Source organism: Emys orbicularis, chromosome 7 (genome assembly GCF_028017835.1).
Source record: "Emys orbicularis isolate rEmyOrb1 chromosome 7, rEmyOrb1.hap1, whole genome shotgun sequence".
Classification (NCBI taxonomy): Eukaryota; Metazoa; Chordata; order Testudines; family Emydidae; genus Emys; species Emys orbicularis.
Genome location: NC_088689.1, coordinates 33,075,217 through 33,100,124, shown reverse-complemented (window position 1 = coordinate 33,100,124; position 24,908 = coordinate 33,075,217).

Here is a 24,908-nt window from a genome sequence, read left to right as displayed (position 1 = left end):
ATATATTAGCACTTGATTTTTATTAACTTGGCAAGAGTATGTTTATTGTACTGAAGAGTAATAAAAGGCTGTAACCTTCATAAAATGAAAAAATTGGGAAAATCATCTAATCCTTGATTCAGCAAGCTACTTACACATGTGCCTTACTTTAAGCACATGAGAAGTCAATGGGACTACTCTCATGCTTCAAAGGTAAGCACATTCTTAAGTACCTTACTGAATTGGGGAACTAATCTCTCTGTAACCCCATTCCTCATCTGTAAATGTGGGATAACACTTCTGTTTCACAGGGGTGTGAATAAATTCATTAATATTTGAGGTTCTCAGATACTATGACCATAGAAATACCTAAATAGATAGAAAATTGCAAACATTGTGAAACATCCATATCTTATACCATGGTGATAGGCACATTAGAAATACTAGATTGATTAGATGGGTACAACTGCTGGGTTGGGACACATCCTCCAATTTTTTAGCATCTTGATGATTTCTTTCCATGGAGTTGCAAAACTATTGCATTAAGACTCCTTCCTCCAAGCTATTTTTATGTGCTTGTTAATCCAGAAATCACATTCCTGAAAAGTGTTGCAGACTAAAATAAAATTTGAATATAAAGGAATAGCATATATAAGTATATCTAAAAAATGAGTTTTCATGTAACCCCATGGTTAATTATGTTTTCCACATGATTTTCCTGGTTAAAAAGCTGCATGTAAGTCATTGGCAGATCAAGAAAGACAAGCTTTGCTGGTTCACTTAAGCCACTTGTAGTAACTTAGGAAATGAACAGAAGTATATATGACCTTCTGATCTGCCTGCAAGAGCTTGTGAAGATTTATCCAGGAAAAACATTCTGCATAAATATAACCAGCAGGGCTTTGGTGGCAAGTTCTAAAGCTGCCAATTAGAGGCTAATTCATTCAGATGATCTCTTTGCCCTCCACACTGCATCACTCAGTTTTTCAGGACACTTCACCTTTGGCTGCATAGTCCACTGGCGTTACTACATTGTATAACAAGAGTATTTCCTCTGAACAATTGACATTTGGGAAGTCTGGCTCCATATTTAGCCCCTTATCAATGGGGCTACAAAAAAAGGTTTCATTGAACTAAGTTCTGGGAAAATTATCAAAAACTAGTGTGTTATTGGGAAGGGGATACTCCACAATTATACATCTGCTTCAGGGGCTCCATCCCTTTCAGTGTTGCATTCTAAATGTTGACTTTTGAGGGGATAATTTTGGGGCTGTCTGAGTTCTTTCTGACTGACAGCTTCTAATCTAGCATTTTGCAGCTATGAAAACTATCTTCTGCTGGATTGGACTCATAGATCACAGTCTTTTGAAAGACTTTTCTGTCATGTGTGTCCATGGAATCCCTCACAAGATGGAAAATTCTTCCATTTCTTCTTCTCTAAGCCTCCACATCACACTCATCATCCTTTTATGTGAGGACTAGATAGGGTGGCCTTTATTCCTTATTTGATCTTTTGAGATCCTTTAGGATTCAAGGCTGAAAGTAATGCCAACACAATGCTCATAGCTTCTGTGGGCCTGATGATAGAGAGAGGAGAAAATCAACTCAAATTTACCATGTAAGTGCTAGCATCTTAGAAAAATACATTATCAACTCCAAGCTTATTTGTGCTAATACCTTAGGTGTTATTTGTAGCTTTAAGGGGTACATTGTCAGAGATCAATATCAGTTTCAAGTTGATAGTTTCCCTTTTAGCTTGCACCATATGTAATCTTCCAATTGGAGTTCTAGGTACAAGATGAACTGCGAAGTGATGAATGAACACTAATTTATTCTCATAGCAACCTGGTGAACTGGGTAAGTTTTACTCCCGTTGTACAGGTGGAGAAATTAATGCAAAGTGAGATTAATTAAGTGACTCGCCCAACACTATAGAGGGAGTCAGTATAAGAGCTGGGATTAGAACTCAAGAGTTCCTGGTTTTAGTGCTGTACATAGGGCTTGTCTTCACATACAGTGCTACAGCAGTGCAGAGCTTCTCAGCGTAGTTAATCCACCTCCATGAGAGGTGATAGCTATATTGATGGGACATAGCGCTGTTTACATGGGGAGTGAGGTTGGTATAACTACGTCGCTCACAGGTGTGGATTTTCACTGAGAAACATAATTATACTAATATAGGTCTGTAGTGTAAACCTGGCCTTGGTCTACACTATCCCTCTCTGGTCTAAAATCTACAGAATTGAGTGTAGATGAAAGTTTTGTCTTTAATTATATTTTATAACAATATTTTCAAACTATCTAATTTTTAATTAAACATTTTTAACATTAATATAATTTTAAAATGTCAGTATTTTCTTCAAGTTTTCCTCCAAAATGCACCCATGAGCTAAGAACACACACACACAAGGAAATAAAAAAATAAAATAAAATAAGTTAGAAACACATGAACACACATTTAGACTGAAAAGGTTCTCTCAAATTCAACTATAGTATCACTACCACAATATTAGAATTTTAAAAAACTACATTTATTATTCAAAGAGTCTTGCTTTTTACTAATATTGGGTCAGATCACTTCCTTCCACATTAAGAGCCATAGGAAAGAGCTTTTGGGAAGGAAATTTCAGTAAGGATCTTCTTGTGGAAGTTCTACCCATATCATCCTACCAGGGAAGGTGGGGGTTGCCCTCTTCCCAAGAGAAAAAAAAATGGGGTCTGTTGACAAGTCCAGCAAAGCCCTGGGGAGCCTCAAGAAGGTATACCCCACCTAGTTCCTTGGAAGCACCGTTCCACTGGAGCCATGCTAGCTGAGACTCCCATTGTTTCCAGTGGCTTCCAAAATCCACAGTGGGGTCACGTGGGAAAGGTAATATAGCTTGGGGATGAATGATCTTTGCTAGGGAAGGTATATAAGGCCACACAAGGGACAAAGTTAATTGCCCCCAATCCACTCCACCTCTTATCCTGCCCAGTCATCTTTCCTACTGCAGCACAGATTCTACACACATGGAATAGCTCACCAAGTCCTGCTGAGCAATCTCCTTTCCATACACAATTGACAGGTCCTCTGTATCAGGGAGGATACATTCTTGCCCATTATAAGAGTTCTCTAGGGAAATCCACAGTCTCAGGTTTGAAGGCTGTTGCTTTATTGAAAGTATTCATTTCAAATCAAATGGTTTCTAATAGTTTGAGCTGTTAAAAGGAAGTTTAAATCAGTGTTTCTCAACCTCGGATTCACGACCCCCCGGAAGGTGTCACAGGACAGGTTTAGGGAGTCACAAGTGCAGGGCCAGCATTAGGGGGTGGCAAGCAGGGCAACTGCCTGGGGCCCTATGCCACAGAGGACCCCGCAAAGTTAAGTTATATGCTTCAGCCCGAGCACTGCCACCCCAGGCTCAAGCATGTAACTTAGCTTTGCAAGGTCCCCTGTGGTGTGGGGCCCCAGACAATTGCCCTGCTTGCCACCTACTAATGCTGGCCCTGTGTATTAGTCATAATTTACTTAATAATATTTAAGGTAGGGGGTCTTTTCAAGTCTTAATCACTTTTTTTTTTAAGTCCAAAGGGGGTCAATCAGGACAAAAAGGTTGAGAAACACTGATTTAAATCAATACCCTATAGTAACAATAAGTAAGTAGAAAACCCAAAGGTGCAGATATCAAGAGCTGTTCTGGTATTTTGGAGTTATGTCTGAGTTTTTCAGACTTTGACTCTAGCATATAAAAGGTCCTAACCAAAGCTGCTGTCTTACAAATGCTCTATGTGTCTATGGAGACAACTGAGTTAGAGCAGTAAGTACCTCTTTGTTAACAACCATATAACGTCACTTCACCAGGGTGAGTCTGATTCCATCCAGCCTGATTGCTATATTGTTGGGCTTATGTGAATAACTTTGGAGACATAATAATACTCTTTTGACATCATAATGCAGAAAAATGTTTAATCTCTGGACAAAAAGACCACCACAAAATGTATCTACTGTCTATTAGAGACAAGGTGGGAGAGGTAATATCTTTTAGGAGACCAACTTCTGTTGGTGAGATAGACAAGCTTTCAAGCTTCCACCAAGCTATTCTTCAGGTCAAGGAAATGTATTCTATTGGCTATAACAGTCATATGCCTCCTCTACAGTCACTCAGCAGCCTAATATAGTCAAGTCATCAGTAAAATCTCTGATATTTAGAATCAATCAGGAAGTTTCCTGAGTAGTTTGTAAAGAGAAATCTTGTTTTCAAATCTAACTAAGATTGAACATTTCTAAGAAGGATAATAATTTTATTGTAAATATGTTAATTAATTTAATCCATCATCTTGATTCTCTTCTTGTTTATACTAATTTTGATTTCAATGGAGTTTCTCTCATTTAAATAGGATTAAATTAGGAGTATCAGACCCTACAGTCCAGATCCTCAGAATTATTTTTGAAGATCTGAGCCAATATGTTTAATTATTATTGTCATCTTATTACTTATCTGTGTTTCTGTTCAAATGTTTTCTCTACACTATTCCAGGAAGTTCCTTCCCTAGTTAAATACTGTTTAAAATACATATTTTCAAAATCTTGGAGGAATAGTTCTTACAAAAATTACAATATGAGGCTGTGGGGTTTAGTACAAACATTTTAAGCATATGAACTTTTAATTCATCTTACTTTACTACTGCACAATTATTAATAATGATAAAAGGAACTTCATCAATATTCCGAGATTATCTGTAGTTCTCTCTAAAATCAGAAGCTTGTTTAATCTGTGAATGGTAGATAAATCTTTTAGTATATTAATTCCCAAGGGAATTTGTGCCATGAGTTATAAACAAAGATCACTTAAAAGAAAGAGTGGCTACCACTGTAGATCAAGATGATTAGGCTATATATTAAAGCCTTTGATCTTGAGAGACCAATCTAATGACTATACATTTTCCCCCACACAGAGTGCCAGATTTAAGTTTGCCCCAAATGGCATAAAAATATCCCATTCCCTGCAATTAAATTCCTTTTTGGTGCCTAAAAATATTGTTACAAATTACCAGTTTATTGAATTACATTGAAATTCAACAGGCAGTGAATATTGTTCAGAGTGTCTAACAAAGTCTGACTGATCTAATTAGATGTGTCTATATTTGTATAATCTCATTATGTCTTCAGACTCACCTGACTAATCCTGTTGAACAGTATTTTAACTTTATTTTTAGATCTGTTTCTTTATGATTGATATTTCTGAAGAGTCTTTCTTCACCTACACTTTTGCCCAGTGACTGTTCTTCTTCTCACCTCTGTGTAGCTAGGCCTTTAATTTAGAGGAAAATTATTGCAGTGCTCAGGGCTTCCCTTGAAAAGCTACCAACAAATTAGCTCAATATCAGAGCTCTATGCTCTGCACTGGCTGCCTATTTTCTTCCAAGCATAGTTCAAGGTGTTGATTATGTGGATTAAAAAAATCCTACATGGTTTTAGACTCCTGTCAAGGCTGTATCCCCACTTTGAACTTTAGGGTACAAGTGTGGGAGCCTGCATGAGGACTTCTAAGCTTAACTACCAGCTTAGTTCTGGTCCGCTGCCACCATTCCCTTCCCTGGGAAGCTTTGAGAAACCTTTCACCAATTCCCTGGTGAATACAGATCCAAACCCCTTGGATCTTAAAACAAGGAGAAATTGATCCTTCCCCCCTCCTTCCTTTCACCAACTCCTGGTGAATACAGATCCAACTCCCTTGGATCTAAAAACAAGGAGAAATTGACCCTTCCCCCCTCCTTCCATTCACCAACTACTGGTGAATACAGATCCAACTCCCTTGGATCTAAAAACAAGGAAAAATCAATCAGGTTCTTAAAAAGAAGGCTTTTAATTAAAGAAAAAGGTAAAAATCATCTCTGTAAAATCAGGATGGAAAATAACTTTATAGGATAATCAAACTTAAAGAGCTCAGAGGACCCCCCTCTAGCCCAGGTTCAAAGTATAGCAAACAAAGATAAACACTCTAGTAAAAGGTACATTTACAAGTTGAGAAAACAAAGTAAAACTAAGACGCCTTGCCTGGCTTTTTACTTACAAGTTTGAAATATGAGAGACTTGTTTAGAAAGATGGGGAGAACCTGGATTGATGTCTGGTCCCTCTCAGTCCCAAGAGTGAACGAACCCTTAAACAAAGAGCACAAACAAAAGCCTTTCCCCCCCCCCCCAAGATTTGAAAGTATCTTGCCCCCTTATTGGTCCTTTGGGTCAGGTGTCAGCCTGGTTACCCGAGCTTCTTAACCCTTTACAGGTAAAAGGATTTTGGAGTCTCTGGCCAGGAGGGATTTTATAGTACTGTACACAGGAGAGCTGTTACCCTTCCCTTTATAGTTATGACAACTCCTCTGACTGAGATTCTCTCTCTCCCTCTGTTACAATCTGATGGGTCATTCTTGCATTTTGTTCCTTGACTGGTGGAAGGGCATGCACCCTACTGGGCCTATACTTCTAGAACCTGCTTTCTCAGGAGGAGCAGGGGCAGCCACGCAGCCAACGGCCAGAGAGAAGCGGCACTTTCCCCTTCATAGAATCATAGATTATTAGGGTTGGAAGGGACCTCAGGAGATCATCTAGTCCAGCCCCCTGCTCAAAGCAGGATCAATCCCCAACTAAATCCCCAAATGGCCCCCTCAAGGATTGAACTCACAACCCTGGGTTTAGCAGGCCAATGCCCAAACCACTGAGCTATCCCCCGCCCCCTTTGAAGGGGAAAGCGCCGCTTCTCTCCGGCCGCTGGCTGCGCGGCTGCCCCATCTCCTCCTGAGTCCTCCAGCCCGTGCTCGCAGGGCCGCATTCCGAAAGGGGCTTTAGAGCTGCAAGCCAGGGCCCTGCAGCCCCTAAAGGCTCTGCATTCCGGGTGGCCCTGCCTCCCGGGGGTGAGGGTGGGGGCAGCTTCCCCGCTCGCTCCCTCCCTCCCTCCCAGAAAGTCCTAAGTGCTGCCAAACAGCTGTTTAGCGGCGGGGGAAGCGCTGAGAGGGAGGGAGGAAGGGAGGGGGAGGAGGCAGAGAAGAGGAACTTGTGCAATGCTCCCTTGTAAACTCAGCCAAACAACGTTATAAGGGAGCATTGCACAACTTTAAACGAGCATGTTCCCTAATGGAGCAGCGACGTAACTTCAAAACAACATTAAGCGGGAGGACGTTAAGTGAGGAGTTACTGTACTTTGCGTCTTGCTTACAACACTCCTGCTAATACATCCCAGAATGATGTTTTCTTTTTCTGCAAGAGTATTACACTCTTGACTTTTATTTAGCTTATGATCCGCTATAACTCCTAGATCCCTTTCTGCAATGCTCCTTCCTAGGCAGTCATTTCCCCATTTTGTGTCTGTGCAACTGATTGTTCCTTCCTAATTCAAGTGTTTTACATTTATCCGTATTGAATTTCATCCTATTTTCTTCAGACCATTTCTCCAGATTCAAAATCATTTTGAATTTTAAGCCTATCCTCCAAAGCACTTGCAACTCCTCTCAGCTTGGTATTGTCCACTAACTTTGTTAGTGTGCTCTTTATGCCATTATCTAAATCATTTATGAAGATATTGAACAGAAGCAGACCCAGGACTGATCCCTGCAGGACCCCACTCAATATGACATTCCAACTTGGCAGTGAACCACCAATAATTACTCTTTGTGAACGGTTTTCCAACCAGTTATGCACCCATCTTATAGTAACTCCATTTAGGCTATATTTCCCTGGTTTGTTAATGAGAAGGTCATGTGCGACAGTATTAAAAGCCTTACTAAAGTCAAGTTATACCACATCCACCACTTCCCCTCTATGCACCAGGCTTGTTCCCCCATCAAAGAAAGCTGTTAAGTTGGTTTGATGCGATTTGTTCTAGACAAATCCATGTTGACTATTATTTATCACTTTATTATCTTCTAGGGGTTTGCAAATTGATTGCTTGATTATTTGCTCCACTATCTTTCTAGATACTGAAGTTAAGCTGACTGGTCTGTAATTCCCCAGATGTCCTTATTCCCCTTTTTATAGATTGGCACTATATTTGCCCTCTTCCAGTTCTCTGGAATCTCTCCCATCTTCCATGAGTTTTTGAATATATTTGCTATGTAATGCATACATACATATTTTAATGTTAGGACATTTTGCTTTTGTTTGAATTGTTCTGAGAAGCCTGGATGCCAACGTGATGGGCAATAGCATTGTAAATAATATAGTTTTGATGGAAATTAATCTTTTTTGTTGTTCTTTAATATTGTACTTTATCTTGGATCATTTACAGTCTTTTCAACAAAAAGAAAGTTGAAATCCACTGAGTTCTGTTCTGTGAAAATGAGAAAAAGATGTTCCTTTGCACAAAGGAAAAGATACAGTTTTAATTAAAAAATCTGTCTTTTTGGGACTCATTCTATGACCTCTGAAGTGAATGAGAGTTTTGCCAGCAATTCCAATAGAAGCATGATTGGACCTCTCTGTCCTTTTATAGCTCAGTTCTGCAATTTGATGAGCCCCTTATGAGTTATTTCATAATTTAACATATCACAGTAGAATCTAACAGCCACAACCAGATCAGACCATGTTATAGAGTTATGCGTACAAAGTTCTGTATTTATGGAATTTTCTTCTTTTGTCTGTGCTCTTCTTCTCAAATTGCCCTTGAAGAACATGCCTGTAAATGAGACGTTTAAGGTCAAGACTAAGGCTTTCCTGTAATAAGTTTCTAACGTTTGAAATAACCAAATTAAAATTTGACAAGACTTTGATTAAATGGTAAAAAAGTAATTTAGCATCAAAATATAAAGAGAAGTTAGGGCTCTACAACCCACATTTTCCTTTTTTAAAATTAGGGATGTAATGACTGAATTAGAGAACTTTTTGCATACATTAGGATCAATCCTGCAGTTCTTGCTCATATTAATAGTCTCAGATTCTTCTAAGACTATTTGAGAACAAAGGGAGGAGGAGGAGTCTGCTTTCCTCACAGCGCTCTGCCTGAGGGCCAGGTGAGGAGGCACAGGATATGGGGAGTCGGACAGAGTGGAGTATAAGGGGGGACAGACTGAGGCAGGAGCTGAATGGGAGTTGGGGTGCAGGAATACATGTGGACAGGGGGAGGAGGATGGCTGAGCAGAGGTGCAGGGACACATAGGGATGGGGAAGAGGGGTGGCTGAGTGGGGGTGCAGGGCCGCAGGGAAGGGGGAGGAGAGATGGTTGAGTTGGGGAGCAGGGACACATGGCTAAGTGGAGGTGCAGGGACATCCGGGGGTGTGTGCGCACGTGCAGGGACACATGGGGACAAATATGCCTGACTGAATGGAGAGGCTAGGGCGTCAGCCAGTGTCTGCATGGGGGAGGCTCCCCAACTCCCTAACAATCCCTCCCCCCGAAAAAACTTGTTCTGTACTTATCGCACCCGCACCCAACAACCCTCCAGGTTCACTCCCATGCTCCTTCCCAGCAATCACTTCCCTCTCCCTCAGCTCCTCCATTACCCAGACTCTCCCAAGCCTTTGCCCTGCTTCTGAGAGGTGCAGGAAATACAATTCTGTATTGTAGTTTAAATTAACTATTACTCAAAGTTCTGTATTAATATACCTAGTAAGGAATCTTATTTGTCAAAAAGATTTCCTGAATCCTTGTTGTTGTCTGAATTGTTACAGATATATTTCAAAATACCTGTCAACGAGTAAGTTATCAATATAATTGAAACTGGTGTGATTATATTGTGTTATTTTGACAAATAAACTATGCAGAATTTTAAAATATTGTGAGCAGAATTTTTAATTTTTTGGCACAGAATTCCTCCAGGAGTATATCTTATACAGATTTGTAAGGAAGGAAATCTTAGATATTTGTGAGAAAGACGTGCTCACATTATGCACATTGTTTAACTTGTACTGCCATTACAAAATCAGATTAGGAACAAAACTACTTACTACTATAGAAATGGGTGAATCCAGGTATAAAGCTGCTGCTAGTGGACTACTTTCCCCACAACCCATGCACAGAACTTCCATTAGTGTAACTGGGAATTATTCTTGTAAAACAAGAGGAGACTTTCCCCCCACTCCCATAGCACATTAAAATACTACTCTGATAATATAACTTCCTTAATAGCTATACAAAACTTTAAGTACAGGAAGAAGGAAAGAAAGATAACAGAGTGTGGAATAGTAGATTAGACAAAGTCAAATAAAAAAATCCCAGAATCACCACTCAGACTGGCCCAATTTTCATAGGTCTCTGTGTTGGGCGTTTTGAGGGCCTACATGGTATACAGGGCCGGCTCTAGGCACCAGCAAAACAAGCTGGTGCTTGGGGCGGCACATTTTTAGGGGCGGCATGGCCGGCGCCAGAATGCCGCCCCTAGAAATGTGCCCCGGCCGCCCTAGCTCACCTCTGCTGCTGCCGCTCGCGCACCACGGCGCGCGAAACAGCTGATTCGCGTGCCGCTGCTCGCCCTCCCTCCCAGGCTCTCAAACCTGGGAGGGAGGGGGAGATCCTGAGCAGCCGCGGCGCGCAAAACAGCTGATTCGCGTGCCGCTGCTCACCCTCCCTCCCAGGTTTGAGAGCCTGGGAGGGAGGGGGAGACTCCTAGTGGCTGCGGCGCGCGCGCCGCTTCTCCCCCTCCCTCCCTCCCTCCTAGGCTTGAGAGCCTGGGGGGAGGAGGCAGGCTGGGGATTTGGGGAAGGGGCGGAGTTGAGGCGGGGCCGGGGGTGGGGTAAGAAAAAAACGGGGGGGGGGGGGGCGGCCAAAATTGTTTTCGCTTGGGGCGGCAAAAATCCTAGAACCGGCCCTGATGGTATACATCTTCCCTAGAGTTATCAAGGGCAAGGAAAAGCCTAATCTTTCTTGGAAGCCTTGCATTAATGCCCCTAAGATCAAAGTGTGGAAGGTAATATCTTTTATTAGCCCAACCTCTGTTGGTAAGAGAGACAAGCTTTTGAGCTTTTATTTAAGTTGGTCCAATAAAAGGTATTACCTCACCCATCTGGTCTCTCTAATATCCTCCTCAGACCAACACAGCTATGACACTGCAAACAAAGCTCAAAGACAAATTAGTCCTGGTCAATACTAGGATTTTGAGCCTTCATTCCAAATAGATGTAGCCTCACGCCAGTGGATGCTGTTGGGTATAAAGATCCTAGAAGGGCGGAGGTGTTTTTGGTTACACAACGTAGTGGTAAAAAAGCCTGAGCTTATGTGAACCTTATTTATGACAACTTAATACTGTTCTCTGGTTTTCTCATTAAAACCTATTAAACAGATGTAGATTCCAAGATGTTTATTGCAATTTGGCAATATAAAATTTGGCAATAGTAAAATAGTGTCTGTTTTCATTAAGGCAATATATGATTGGCATATCCCACAATAGCCAATATTATCTGCTGCAGCCAGCACTGTTTGGCACTAGCTAACTCATGTGAATTGAGGGGGCATTGCAAAAGATTTCATGTTGTCCACTGCTTTGATGTCTACTACTGTTCTACATTAGTACAATTCAAAGAACCTGCAAAATAAACTTAAGTCTTTATAAAATGACATGTTGAGGGACCTAGCTTTCCCATCAGGGTTGGAAGAATGTGTTCCGTAATTTCAAGTTTAAGAGCAAAGCTCTTCTTAGATTGAGACTTACAAGGGAGTAGAATGATGACATACATTTGACTCTCATTTATGATTGTTGCATTCTTATGTGTCTACCATTTGTCATGAGTACTATATATAGTTGCAGTCCTGGTAGCACTTGATTCATACATTAATTCAACAACATCTTTGCTACTTGAGAGACATGTATGAGAAACCCATTATTGGCCCATTTGGTTTTGGTACTCAGTGCTCCACAATTTATGTCTATTATTTAAAAGAGTAAGATTGCTGTCTATATACAACAAAGGATTTATGGACAGGAGATCAAGTATGAACAGGAGAGTGGGTTAATTGATCTCCCTGTGTTACGGGGTGCTCTACTCACCACTAGGATGGTGCCTCCTCCTGGCTGTCCTGGGGATTAGCTTTGTCAACACCCCTTTCTGTGGTTGCATGAGATCTCTCCGTCCTTCTCTCAGTCACAGCTCCTCTCTTGCTCCAGGAGCTGCCGCTTCATGACTTGACCCTCCAGCCAGATAACGGTATGTTTTTTCCCCTTCCAGGATTTCAAAGTCTTCCTTCAGCAATCCTAGGCAGTCTTCCCACTCACTGCCAAATGGTGCCACATCCTTAGTGGCTGTCAGGGGAAGCTTCTACTCCAGGTTCCAGCTCAGGGACCTGCTAGTCAACAGCAAAAGTTTGTTCCCTTCTAGACCTTACTGTCTTCCCTGAGCCCTTTCCTTACCATCTGGCACTCGCCACCTAAATTTGCCAGCCTCCCAATTCCCTCTCCCAGAGAGTGACTGCAGACTTTCCCAACAGCCCCCTTGGCTGCCAATTTCCTGTCTTTATAGACTATGCCCAGCTTGTTCCTCCCTAGCTGGGCTCCCTCAGTCAGGGGATTATTTAGCCACCTGATTCCCCTCAAAGCTGCGGCCTGCCGGGTTAATTAGCCCCCTTCTGACTCTACATTAACCGTTTCCGTGACCCATAAACATGGTCTGTGGATATAAAATGGATAGCCACAGATTTGCAGGGCTCTAGAAATATAATTTGGATCCGCGTACATCCATGATCCTCAAACGTGGTCCACGGGTATAGATGTCCGCAGATATAAAGCGGATATCCACAGACTTGCTGGGCTCTCTATCCATCACATGCTGGCTATTCAAAAAGGAGGAGGTCATGAATAGCACTTCACTCTTTTCTTTAATTCCAAAATAGCTTTTCCACAAAAGATTTCAACAAAAAGAAAATAGTGTGTGAAACAGATCTTTTAACAGTTTAATAGTGTTCATATTTTTTCTGGTTCATTCTTTACTCTAGATTCCAATAACCTATTGTTTTTCCAAGTTCAGGTTGGCTGATTAGGTGTTTAGAATGTGAGAATGTGGGAGTGTGTACAATTACTCATAATGGGTAGTCAGAAATGAATTTACATGACCAGGGCTTTCCATGAACTTAGCCAGGCAATCAGTCTACAAAAAAAGGGCAATGACTATGTTTTACTTTACTAGTGAACTGAAAAAGAGTGGAGTTTTACAAGAACTGATCATCACATACGAAAAAATGAAACCCATTTTATCATGCGATTTGCTATCAATCCAATTTCTGGGGAGTTTATTTTACAAATAGGGAATTGTACATTCTGTAGCTTCTGTTAGACAAGCTCATTGAACCTACTAGGGGCTCCTTGCATTTCTCCCCTCCCAGCCCCCCACAAGCTCCCTATGTTCCCCCTCCCAACCCCCTCTATTTCAGGGACTCACTGCAACTCCCGCCACCCTCTCATGCCTGGGCCCCTTTGTGCTCCCCTCCCCCATTTCCTGCTCCACCACATGCCAGGTTCTTACAATCTCCCCCCCCAGGGGTTTTATATGCCACCATTCCCTCCCATACTAGGGTCCCCCATTCTTCCCCTATGTCAGCAGCTCTACGTGTCCCCCATACCCGCTCCCACTCTCCTCAGAGGTAAGTCCTTTGCAAGCTTGGCCAATGAATGTCAATGCAGAAACTGTAAAACCTTTACTCTAAATACATTTGTAAATACTTGTCATGTTCTACTCGTAATATCCTATTAGTACAAAGAATTTTATATTCAGCCCCAGATAATGTAACCTAATTATGGATAATTTTCTTTTGTTCCATTATTACTATATAGCTATATAATTTTAAATGGAACAGAATCTTACTAAAGTGTTCTCTTTCTATTTCATAATAAAAAGAAAGTAAACTATAGCTCCTGTTTTATATGCCATTTGAGGTTCCTTTTACTGTAATTCCTTCCACATCTGCTGAGCAGCTTTCAGCTTTACAAAAAGTAATGTGTCCTTATTTCCTTTCTTCAAAATATGTGTACATTGTGATTTCTTTCAAACATCTCATTACATTATAACTCTGATATACTAATTATAAATTGGATCACTCACCAAGGCTAAACAACCCCATTACAGGCTGATAATAAGGAATCTAACAACCAAACTGGAAACAGCCCTGACCCACTCAATAATTCCTGATCATTTTAACATTTATTAACATAACTATACCTGGAAGTTGTCAAAAAATGTAACTGACCAGCTTCCATGTCACAATATTGATCTACAGCTTTATGCAAAGATTTTCTTAAATTACGCGGTTTTTTTATAGAATGAAGTTGTTAGAGGTGAGAAAAGGCATATGTCATTAATCCATCTCTTCAACAATGCAGGATTGTTCCTGACAGTACATTCTCTTGGTTTCTGTTCCAATTTGAAATGACCCAAATTCTGTTCTGTTCTGTTTTTTCTGACTGTTAGTTTGTGGGTTGTGTTTGCCTTTGGTTAGCCAAAGTGTTCTGTTCCCCTTTTTAGTCCCTTTTTAAACCAGTTTCCAGTGAATGCACCACTTATGGGGATGGTTTTGGAGGGGGCACAGAGAAGGAAGAGATATGGCCTCCAAATAAATACCATAGACCTTGGGGATATGCAGGGACTGGAAGTTCCAGCTTTGTAATATGCTGACCAATCTCCAGCATTGCTAAACCTTTCTATGCCCCTGGCTCCATGAATCCTTTATGAATTGTACTGCCATTGGCTCCTTTGCCACATAATATTCCCCTATCCTATGATTAAGTGGACCAGGTGGGCTTGTGCAGCCTATGCTTCAGAGATACTTTCAGTCTTGCCAGCTAGATTAAAACCAGTGCGGGTATGCCTACACAAGCTGCAATCACACTTTTGATTGCAGTGTAGACATACCTGGATGCAAGTATAGGAGCTATATTAACTTACATGTACATATGTATCAAGGTCAGAGAGAAACATGCTGCATAGGGCAGCTGTGTATTGGCCCTAACTGACTGAGTGAAATTGACACAGAGGTGCTTCAACTTTAGCTTGCTCAGAGTACTGCTGTCTCTTCCGCAACCTCAGAGGGCTATCTACTTTTGCTTAGGTTTCAGAGTAGCAGCCGTGTTAGTCTGTATCCGCAAAAATAACAGGAGTACTTGTGGCACCTTAGAGACTAACAAATTTATTAGAGCATAAGCTTTCGTGGGTTGTAGCCCACGAAAGCTTATGCTCTAATAAATTTGTTAGTCTCTAAGGTGCCACAAGTACTCCTGTTATTTTTACTTTTGCTTACTCTTTTGGATCTTCTCTACGTTTTACATTGCAGGGGAGCATAGCTGAGTTAAATGTTTAGCCTGTGACTTCCACTTTGAACTTACAAAATTGTATACACACACACACACACATATATATGCACATGCACTTTGCAGATGCAAATCCTTGTGCATATAATTGATCAATTCTAATTCTTGTGCGCACCTGCAAAAGCCACAGGGACAAATTGGTTTTGCAGGTACAAATTCTAAAATTTGCACATGCAGGCATTTGCACATGTACCAAATAGATTCCCATATGCTTCTACACAACAATATACATATATTATGATTTACCTAAAAGCTGCCAATGACTTTAAAGGAAGCAGAACTATTTCTGAACCAGAAAGGCTGCAGTCTAATTCCCCTTTCCTCTGACTAGAAAGTCCCATTACATCAAGTACCGTTGCTTATCAGAGATTGCTTCAAAAATGAATTGGCAGCACATACCTATTTGCCAAATATGTATCTTGCAAATATGTATTATAAGTAATTAATCAGGTATGAGAAGAAGACCTACTCTTTTATCACTAAAAATGAAGTTAGTAAAGATTGCAGAGGAATGTTCTAAGTTTGATATGCAGCTGGCTAAATCTCATAGAAGGAATGAGAAGATGGAAGACAAAATACAAATAGTAAACATGTCACAGACTAGTCCGAGGACACCATGCAACTTGGAAAGGCAGTATAGTGACCTCTAGAAAACTTAGAGCACTGGATCAAATTACCATGTGTATCTCGCTTGGGGAAACCAGTACACAAGGGAGCTCCTGATACATTGATAGAAATGTTAGTTTCTAACATGTTAAAACTTAATATTCAATAAGATTAATTACATAGCCAGCAGGTTTTCAAAATTTAAGGGATAACACATTGAAGAAAAAAATTGTGGATTTAACACTGGTTTTCCTATCCTATCCAATTCTTAGGATAGGTGATGTAATCTGAGAGAAGGCAGCACACTATCAAGAATTTTACTATATAATACATAGGAAGAGGACAAACTGCTCCTTCCCTTCTCCCAATTTGTATCTGGGCACACAGGCAGCATGCAGAAAGATAGTTGTGCTCAAAAGTTTGTTTGCTAGTGAAGAAGCAGAGGCATTGGTATTTTTTCCCAGTAAAACTGAGACAAATAGGTCTGATCTTAAGTTATAGTTTGGAGAGTCTTAAACTGGAAGAGAAAAGGAAATTTGCAGTAAGTAGCCTCCTCCTCCAGTCCCACTGATGGAGAGGGGATAAGGCTCACTCATAAATTCTAGAACTTGCACAGGAGATCCCCATTCCACCACTCCCCAATAAAGCATGGCCTCAAATGGCTACTTGTTTTGCTTGTGCTTAAGGCCAGCCCTTACACAAATAGCTACTTTTTCTGGGACAGGATGGGAGATAATGAAGTGCTGGGAAAATAAAACTATGTGACTGGCAAGCAAAGGTGATGAGTGAAAAAATACTACCTTATTCTTTGGAGTTCCTGTATATGCTATTCCAGATTATAAATTTTCTCTTTATTGCTTTATTTGTTTAATAATAAAGATGACTATGTTGCCATATGGCAGGGGTAATGACTGTTGTCTAACAGTGTTCTCATATTTCCAATGTACCTTTCATAATATGTTCTATGCTTTCTGTCCTATTATCATGTAGTAAAGATATTGTTTCATGAAAAGAAATACACTGTTTGAATAGGTACATTATACAAGCGTGATTCAGTGCAAAATATTCTGCTTTAGGGACTTCCCTGTTGTAGAAGGCAATCAAATATCATAAAACTAAATCCAATCAAGATTCTGAAAATACTGAAGCTGGAACAGCAATATATAAATCTTTTTTTTTTACTGTTAGTGTGTTTTGTGAGCTAACCTAAAAGGTTTTTTTTTAAACCTGAATCTAAAATTAAATTGCATAAAATAAATGAAGAAATTCCATAAATAGGTAGACCTTCACAATGATTTTTTTTTTTGTAAATAAAAGGCTTTTTCTCTCAGTTCCTGATCAGCACCTGATTGTGGTTGAATAGGTTTTATGGTACCTTAATGGGAATGTATATTTCCTCTTGTAATTTTCTTTTGAAAATAAAAATATAAAGTAGTTAGGTATTTTGCAACAGAGCAAGGCGCTTTAATCATACAATTTACAAGTAATTCTAAACTCCCTTTTATTCTCTGTTCATGTTTGTAAATTGCCCAGACAACTATCAAAACAAATTCTATTATAGTGACACCTGCTGGTGCCAATAAGCAGTTGTGTCTTTGCCATGGCCCCTCATGCTCCTTCATCAAAAATTCCTCTCCCACCCTGCAGTTCTCTCATTTCAATATAACCCTCCTTCCTTAGAGAGGCTGTTCTTTATTTTTAAAGTGATCCATGTTGATTTCCAAGATAATATTTAAACTTCAGTGAATACCAGAAATTCATGGAAGATACTTTCTAGTCTGCTAGTTCAGAATCCTTCAAGTTCTGCTGATTTTGAAACTGATGCGATTGAAGCCCATTTAAGTTGATATGAGTTTGAAATAAAGAAACAAACAACTTGTTTAATACACCTCTACCTCGATATAACGCGGCCCAATATAACACGAATTCGGATATAACGCGGTAAAGCAGTGCTCCGGGGGGGCGGGGCTGCGCACTCCGGTGGATCAAAGCAAGTTCAATATAACACTGTTTCACCTATAACGCGGTAAGATTTTTTGGCTCCCGAGGACAGCGTTATATTGAGGTAGAGGTGTAGTTTAGAAATTACAAAGCAACATAAGCACCCAGCCACTAAGGCCCTCTTTCCCCGGGCTCAGCAAAGAGAGAAATAATGCATGATTAAGCTCTGTGCTGAATCAGGGCCTAGGAACATAACACATTGCAATGAATCCCTGAGCAGTAATAAGCCAATAGAGGGCAGTATGATGAATTTGCTAATAGTGAACCTGTAGCTTCTTTGCTTTGGAAGAATATAGATCACTGGGAGGGGAAGGTACTACAGCAGTTGGGGAGGAGTGGGTCATGGAGACAGGATGGGAAAGGGCCAAGGGAAATGCTTGGCAGTTGGAGGCATCTGGCACACCCGTCTAGAGCGAGAGCCTTAGGAAATAGGATCTGAAACACTTATAGCCCTTGCCTGAGTAGTAGCACACAGCATATTCGCAAGGACTGTGTAGGACAAAGGACAAATTTCAGAGATGGCACTGCCAACGTGCCCCTATCCTGTGGATACAGGTTTTTAATTTGAGTCAGGGTGTGGGATGTTGTTAGGAGTATGGGAGAATGCAGAGGGGTCTCTGCTGGCTTCCAGGTGCAGTTTGCTATCCTTTGCTTTGAACAGTGGAGAGAAGCACATGGCCCCATGCATCTAGATTAGAAGCATATTAACTGAAAAATGGCATATACTGCATACAGTAATTTAAAACAAGTGTTTTGACACCAATTTAGGCCAACTGAAACTTAGATCATAATATACAATATGTACAATAGGGCTAAGTCACTATGAGCGAATCTTAACTTTTGAATGACCTGAATTTTGTGTTTAAATTCATACCCTTGAGCAGTTTTTTAGATTCATTATGATTAAACCTAGCACCATCTACTGTTAGAAAGGAGGTATAGGCATTGTAATACAAAGAAAGGACTGTAGTTTAAAGAATTTCATAGTCCTTATTACAGAGAAAATGTATATAATGTTTTCTTAGGGCTATATCTTCCTCTCAAGATCCACGGACAGCCCTCTAAATAGTTGGCAAATTGCTGTGCACTAGCAGGGCTATGAAATTAAAAGCAGGTCTAAGTTTTCCTCTGCCTAATAGGCAGGACTGGTGACTGTGGCTTTGACTGTGGGAGTGCTTTGCACAAAGCCATTGCTTAACCAAGAGCTAGCTGCCTATTTGGAGCAATATTTATGCATATGTTGCTGATATATGGTGCTGTGATTCAGCTGACAAAGCCTTTTCTCATTAGTTTAGTGTCACCCACCATCCTTGCCATAACATACACAGGTTGCCATCTAGCTGACATAGACTCTATGGATACGCATACACTGCACTGCATTGTAAACACAGGGCTGTGGACTCTGTATTTCCAAGCCTGTAGTTGAGCATCTACACTGAATTAATACTGCATGACACAGACCTCTGGCTGAGTCTGCAGATTGAGCTGCATCCACACTGCAAAATAACAGGGCTTAGACCGGGGTGGGCAAACTTTTTGGCCTGAGGTGCTCCCTGCCTGCCCTGGCCCCGCACAGCACCCGGAAGTGGCCAGCATGTCCAGCAGTGGCTCCTGGGGGTGGGGTGGGGTGGGGCAGGCGACTCCACCACGCGCTGCCCTCACCTGTGGGTACCACCCCCGAAGCTCCCATTGGCCGCGGTTCCCCATTCCCGGCCAATGGGAGCTGGGAGGGGCGGACCCTGCAGGCAAGGGCAGCACACAGAGCCCTCTGCCCTTCTCCCTCCCCTCTGAATACTGCTAATGACCCATAGTGGAATACACGTAGGTATCAGAACTCAAAGAAGAAAGGGAACTTTTTTTACCTTGTAACTAGAGTTCTTCAAGATGTGTGATTCCTATTGTACTCCTCTACCCACAGTCCTTCCTCTCTGCTTTGGATCATGACTAGATTCGCAATAGTGAAGGAATTGTAGAGGTGGTCAATTCACCCTGCCCATTATACCCTTGGTATGGAGTATGAGGAGAGCAAGGGGTGCAGGCGCTGACCAAAAGACACTGCTTGCAAGAATTCTCCAGTCTCAGGTGCAAGGAGAGCATGCATAGCCACAGTGGAATACAGATAGAGACCATACCTTGTAATTGAAGTTTGAGATGTAAATAACTTCCCTTTTTCTTGATAATATTTTCTCCATAGGATCCAGAAAAGGGTCTCCCCAAGGCCAGGTTCAAGGGTAAGCAGAATTCTCCACAGGACTCCTCAACCTAGAATTAGTTCCCTCCTGCCATATCTGTAACAGAGGTCACTATAGGGGTTATGCTACATGCTCAGAGAATGGGAGGAAACAAGACACTATATGCTAAGTTAATTTTTTGGGAAGGGGGGAAAAGGAGCAAGTGTTGGGTAGCAAAACTGATACTATTAATAATTTCCTGTTATATAATGAACCTTCTCTCTCTTTGTTTTCTCTTTAACGTCTCCAGAGTTCAGGAAATGCTTCTCTATAGCTGCCAGGTAAGGCCGTAGCCAGGCAGGGACATACATTACAAGCACAGATTCTATCAAGCACAGGCTCAGGCAGTTGTCATTTTGTAACCTTCTTTAAGAACATAAGAACGGTCACAGTGGGTCAGACCAAAGGTCCGTCTAGCCCAGTATCTTGTCATCCGACAGTGGCCAATGCCAGGTGCATCAGAGGGAATGAACAGAACAGGTAATCATCAAGTGATCCATCCCGTCGCCCATTCCCAGCTTCTGGCAAAAGGCGGCTAGGGACACCATCCCTGCCCATCCTGGCTAATAGCCATTAATGAACATACAAAAGCAAAACACATTGCAGGAGAAACAATGGGAAAAAAGAAAAGAATGCTGTTATAGAAGTTTAAGTTAAACAATATATAGATTCAAAATAAACATTTTACAATAAAATATTTTCTCAAATGTTGCAAAAACTATTAAATGGAAAAAACATACAAAAATGACTATTTTTGATTAAAAAGTGGATGCAATTTTTTCAGTGTAAGAATTAAAGATTTTATTAGAGAGACAGGTAGGTGAGGTTTTATTTATTTTATTGGCAATTTAGCTGAACCCAGCTTAGCTGAAGGTACCAGGTGGTGGCCACTGGTAAGACCAATTGAGTACCACATTGGCTGCTCTCAGCCGTGCATACAGCCAGCGAAGGATGTACTGGAGCATTATGGGAGAGCTAATTGCATCATTGTACCTGCTACAACGCTATCACTGCAATGGTGTATGCAGCAGTGGATGTAACACAGCCTAGCCCTGCTCAAAGCAAGTGCATAACATTGTGTGAACTTTTGTGCACTGTGTTAAGCATTTGATACGTATTATAGGCATTCTGGAGAGCTGTAAATGACTGTTTCAACACTAAACTGCTCTAGTGCAGACAAGCCTAATGTGCAATTCTGCAATTTTAAACACAATTTCAGTATAGTGCTCCTGGATTAACATGTTCAGGAGTTATATCTGAATAAAATTAGAGTAGCTTTTGTGTGGCATCGGACAAGGCTGGCATTTGAACACTGTGGCTTGTCCTCCAAATTTTCCATGAAGATAAGAAATGGAAAGCGACACTTGGATCACAAAATATTAAGTGGTTTCTGGGTTGATCCAGGATACCGATAAAGCATCAGGAGTGTTTCTGTTTGGTCTGAAATGGCTCAGCCCTTCCGCAAATTAGGTCAGATGTAAAATTCTGATTGAGAGAAAACTGGTGCTATAATTATAAACATCTAGTTATTTAAATGTATTCATTTTAAAGGTGATGGTGTTCCTATGAGAAATAACTTCAACCTAAATCTGTAAAGTTTCCATTATATCAATTGCCAGCAGAGCTACTCTTCCATGGCAAGTTACTTCCTTTCCCCACTTTAAAAGCTGTTCTAAACTTTACTGACCATATTAAGTGCTATTTTTAATAAAACAGCATGAACTTCATAATGGATAGATTATGAAGGTTGATGTGGTGTGAAGTTAAATTAACCCAAGTACATTGCTTGTGTTAGGCACTGATAGCAACACCATTTTAACAGGCAAAAAGGGTTTTTTTCAATTGTGTTAAAATTAACAGGGCTTTAAATTGTGTTTAAATGAAGGCCAACATAGCTGAAGCCATGTTAGCTGTCTGTGTTTTAGACTGGGGGGAGCCTACACAAAAACATGGCCAGCTAACATAACTTAAAATGTTTTAGCCTGGATCTTAACCTTAATTTTGCCCCTTGTGTGTAAGTTATGATCACATTTTTTCTGTATCACTTCTGTCTCCCAGTACACGATAGGCTTACTCTGGGGATGAGTCAGGGTTGTGCCGTGAAGGAGGCTATTGTCTGTAGGAGCACTGCCTCATTTGTTGCAGAAGCTGGAAAGTGTGAAGTGAATGCTGGAAAAGAAAGGATGCTCTCATGGTTAAGACACTTGACTGCTGCTCTGGAGCATTGATATCCCTGCCTGTGTCACACAGTTCCTACGTGATGCTGGGCACATCACTTAAACCAAATTTTTCACAGGTGGTCATTAATTGTGTGTTCCTCATTTTCTGGGTGCTTGACTTGAGAGTCTGGGGTTTAATTTGCACTCACAGCTACAACTTAAGTCAATGGGAGCTGTAATTTGAACACAGTGCTACATAATGCTAATTACTTTGAAAAATCAGGTTCTAGTCATCTGAAACTGGGCACCCAAAATTAGTTGATCCATTTAATTTTAAATCTCTCTGTGCCTCAGCGCCTCATCTGTAAATGAGGACAATAGTATCCCCTTAACTCACAGCAGCATTGTGAAGATAATTCCTTCATGTTTGTGAAGTACTTGGATACTACAGTGAATAGCACCATAGAAAAACCCATGCAGAAATTAAAAGTTCTGCCTTCAGAGCAGGATTTGAATATTGTGCAATAAATAAGGCCTAAAGTCACACATTGAATAGCTGCCCATTAATTCAGTACCATTGGTCCTGCACACTAGATGAGGCTAGGATCCTGTGAGGGGAAAAATAGTTGTGATCATGTAATTACAGACTGTATTATAATACATACCACAGGATGACCTGATTAAACACTCAAAAGTTAGGAAATGCCAAGATCAAAGGTTTCACAGGAAACCTTAATTCTGGCATTTCCTAACTTTTGAGTATTTGACTTTAAAATCTTAATGTTCTTTTAACAGTTTGTGTGTAATATTTGTATACACTGCTCAGTGAGTGGGTTCCACAGTATAAAAAATAGTCGGCAGCAGTTCTGCTACAGACTTCAGCAATGGGTATCTGTGTATAGATGTACAGTTAGCACACAGCAACATTGTCAGGTTGTTGCATGCAAGTTGTTGAATATATTGGCACAATTAATTAGGGAAGCTTAGCCAATATCTGTCCACCACATTCTGAGAATAGGTGAAGCATGGACTATGACTACAAGGGACTCAGTGTAATCAGGCCCTGATTCCCAAAGTTTAAAAAGAAAACCAGAAGCAGAAAAAATATATTTGATTTTCACAAATACTGAGCACCCCCAGTTTCCATTGATTTCAACTGGAGATGTAGGTGCTCAACACCTTTAAAAATTAGGTCCATACACTCTGGTTGATCAGCTGTTCTTTGTTAAAGGTTATGTTTAGAGTTGTTCTATTAACCAAATGAAAACCAAACTTGTTTATTCTTCATATTCATTTTATTAGCAATTATGAAATATAAACCTCTTATGAAAATATTCTTAACAGTTCAAGATACAGGAATTAAAATCATCTTTCAAAAATATATCAGTAGACACCAGAAACAGTAACTTCTACAAAACATACGATTTCACAGACATTTAACTACATAATAGATACAGAGACTCTTCAATTAGTGCTAGGGATATCTGATTTTTACCCCATTTTTTGTGAAACTGTACCTCATGTAGTATATAAAATTACCCATTCCAATATACTGTATGAGTGACAATACAGTATGGCCTGTATACTGATGTGCTGAGGTACATCGAGCCCCGAAATCCCTTCCCCAGCTGCAAGCTCACAGAGGCACCACACTCCTCTTTGGACATGCTGACAGTCAAGAGACTGAACTCTCTTGATAGCAGCTATGTAATGGCAAAAATCAATGTTGCATTCTTGCTGCCAGCATTGCCAACCCTGCCACCTTCCAGAGTCCATGATTGCATCCAATTGTGCTTATGGGACCGATGCTGGAGATGTATCTTGCACATTTAGTGGAGTCCCTAACTTGGCGCTGGGAAACAGATTCTCCTGGCTGACTAAATGCCAGTCAGCAAAGGGAGAAATTTTGAAGAGACTGACTAGCTAGAAATTAACATTTCCCTAGCAGACAGCTCCTAAACAAAGCTCAACAAGAGATTTCTTCCCATCAAATGGTGATCAAGAGTGGTAAGCCCATCTCATCACGACATGCAATCTATTGCAGAACAACATTTGAGCATTTGGAAGTGGGAAAACATGATTCCAACTTAAGGTTTGACAGCAAAAAGCTCATAATTGGCTTGGACTCACATCACTCAACAGTGGTGATACACAAGGGGTTATGCAAACACTATTGGTGCAGTAACTCCCAAAGCCTGTCCAGCACCAGGATACTAGGAGGAAAGAGAACGAGACACTGGACAGGTAGTTTAGTATGCGGGGACTTCAGTTACATGTATATCCCGTTTCTCCCTTATGCACGTTCTTAAAACTCTGGTGCAGAAGTTGGATTTGCTTTAGAGCTTTTCACAACCAAATAAACCCTGGATATGTTGGCCTGCTGTACAGTCACCATAAGAAGACTTTTGGGCCACAAGCCTTGAGTATAATTCAGGCAAATAAGGCTCTAAGGTTGTAAAGTCCCACTGAAGTCATGGCAGCTGATTTCATTGGATTTTTGCCTAGTAAAATAGCACATGCTCCGGTCAATGCACCAGTAAAAATTTAGTCTTTTGACCCTGCATTTTTGTGCAGGACAACATTTTATTTATTTATAATTTTTTCTATTTAGGAGCTACTGAAATCAGTGGTTACAAGTGTCCCATTGATTTCAATAGACCTTTACATGATAAAA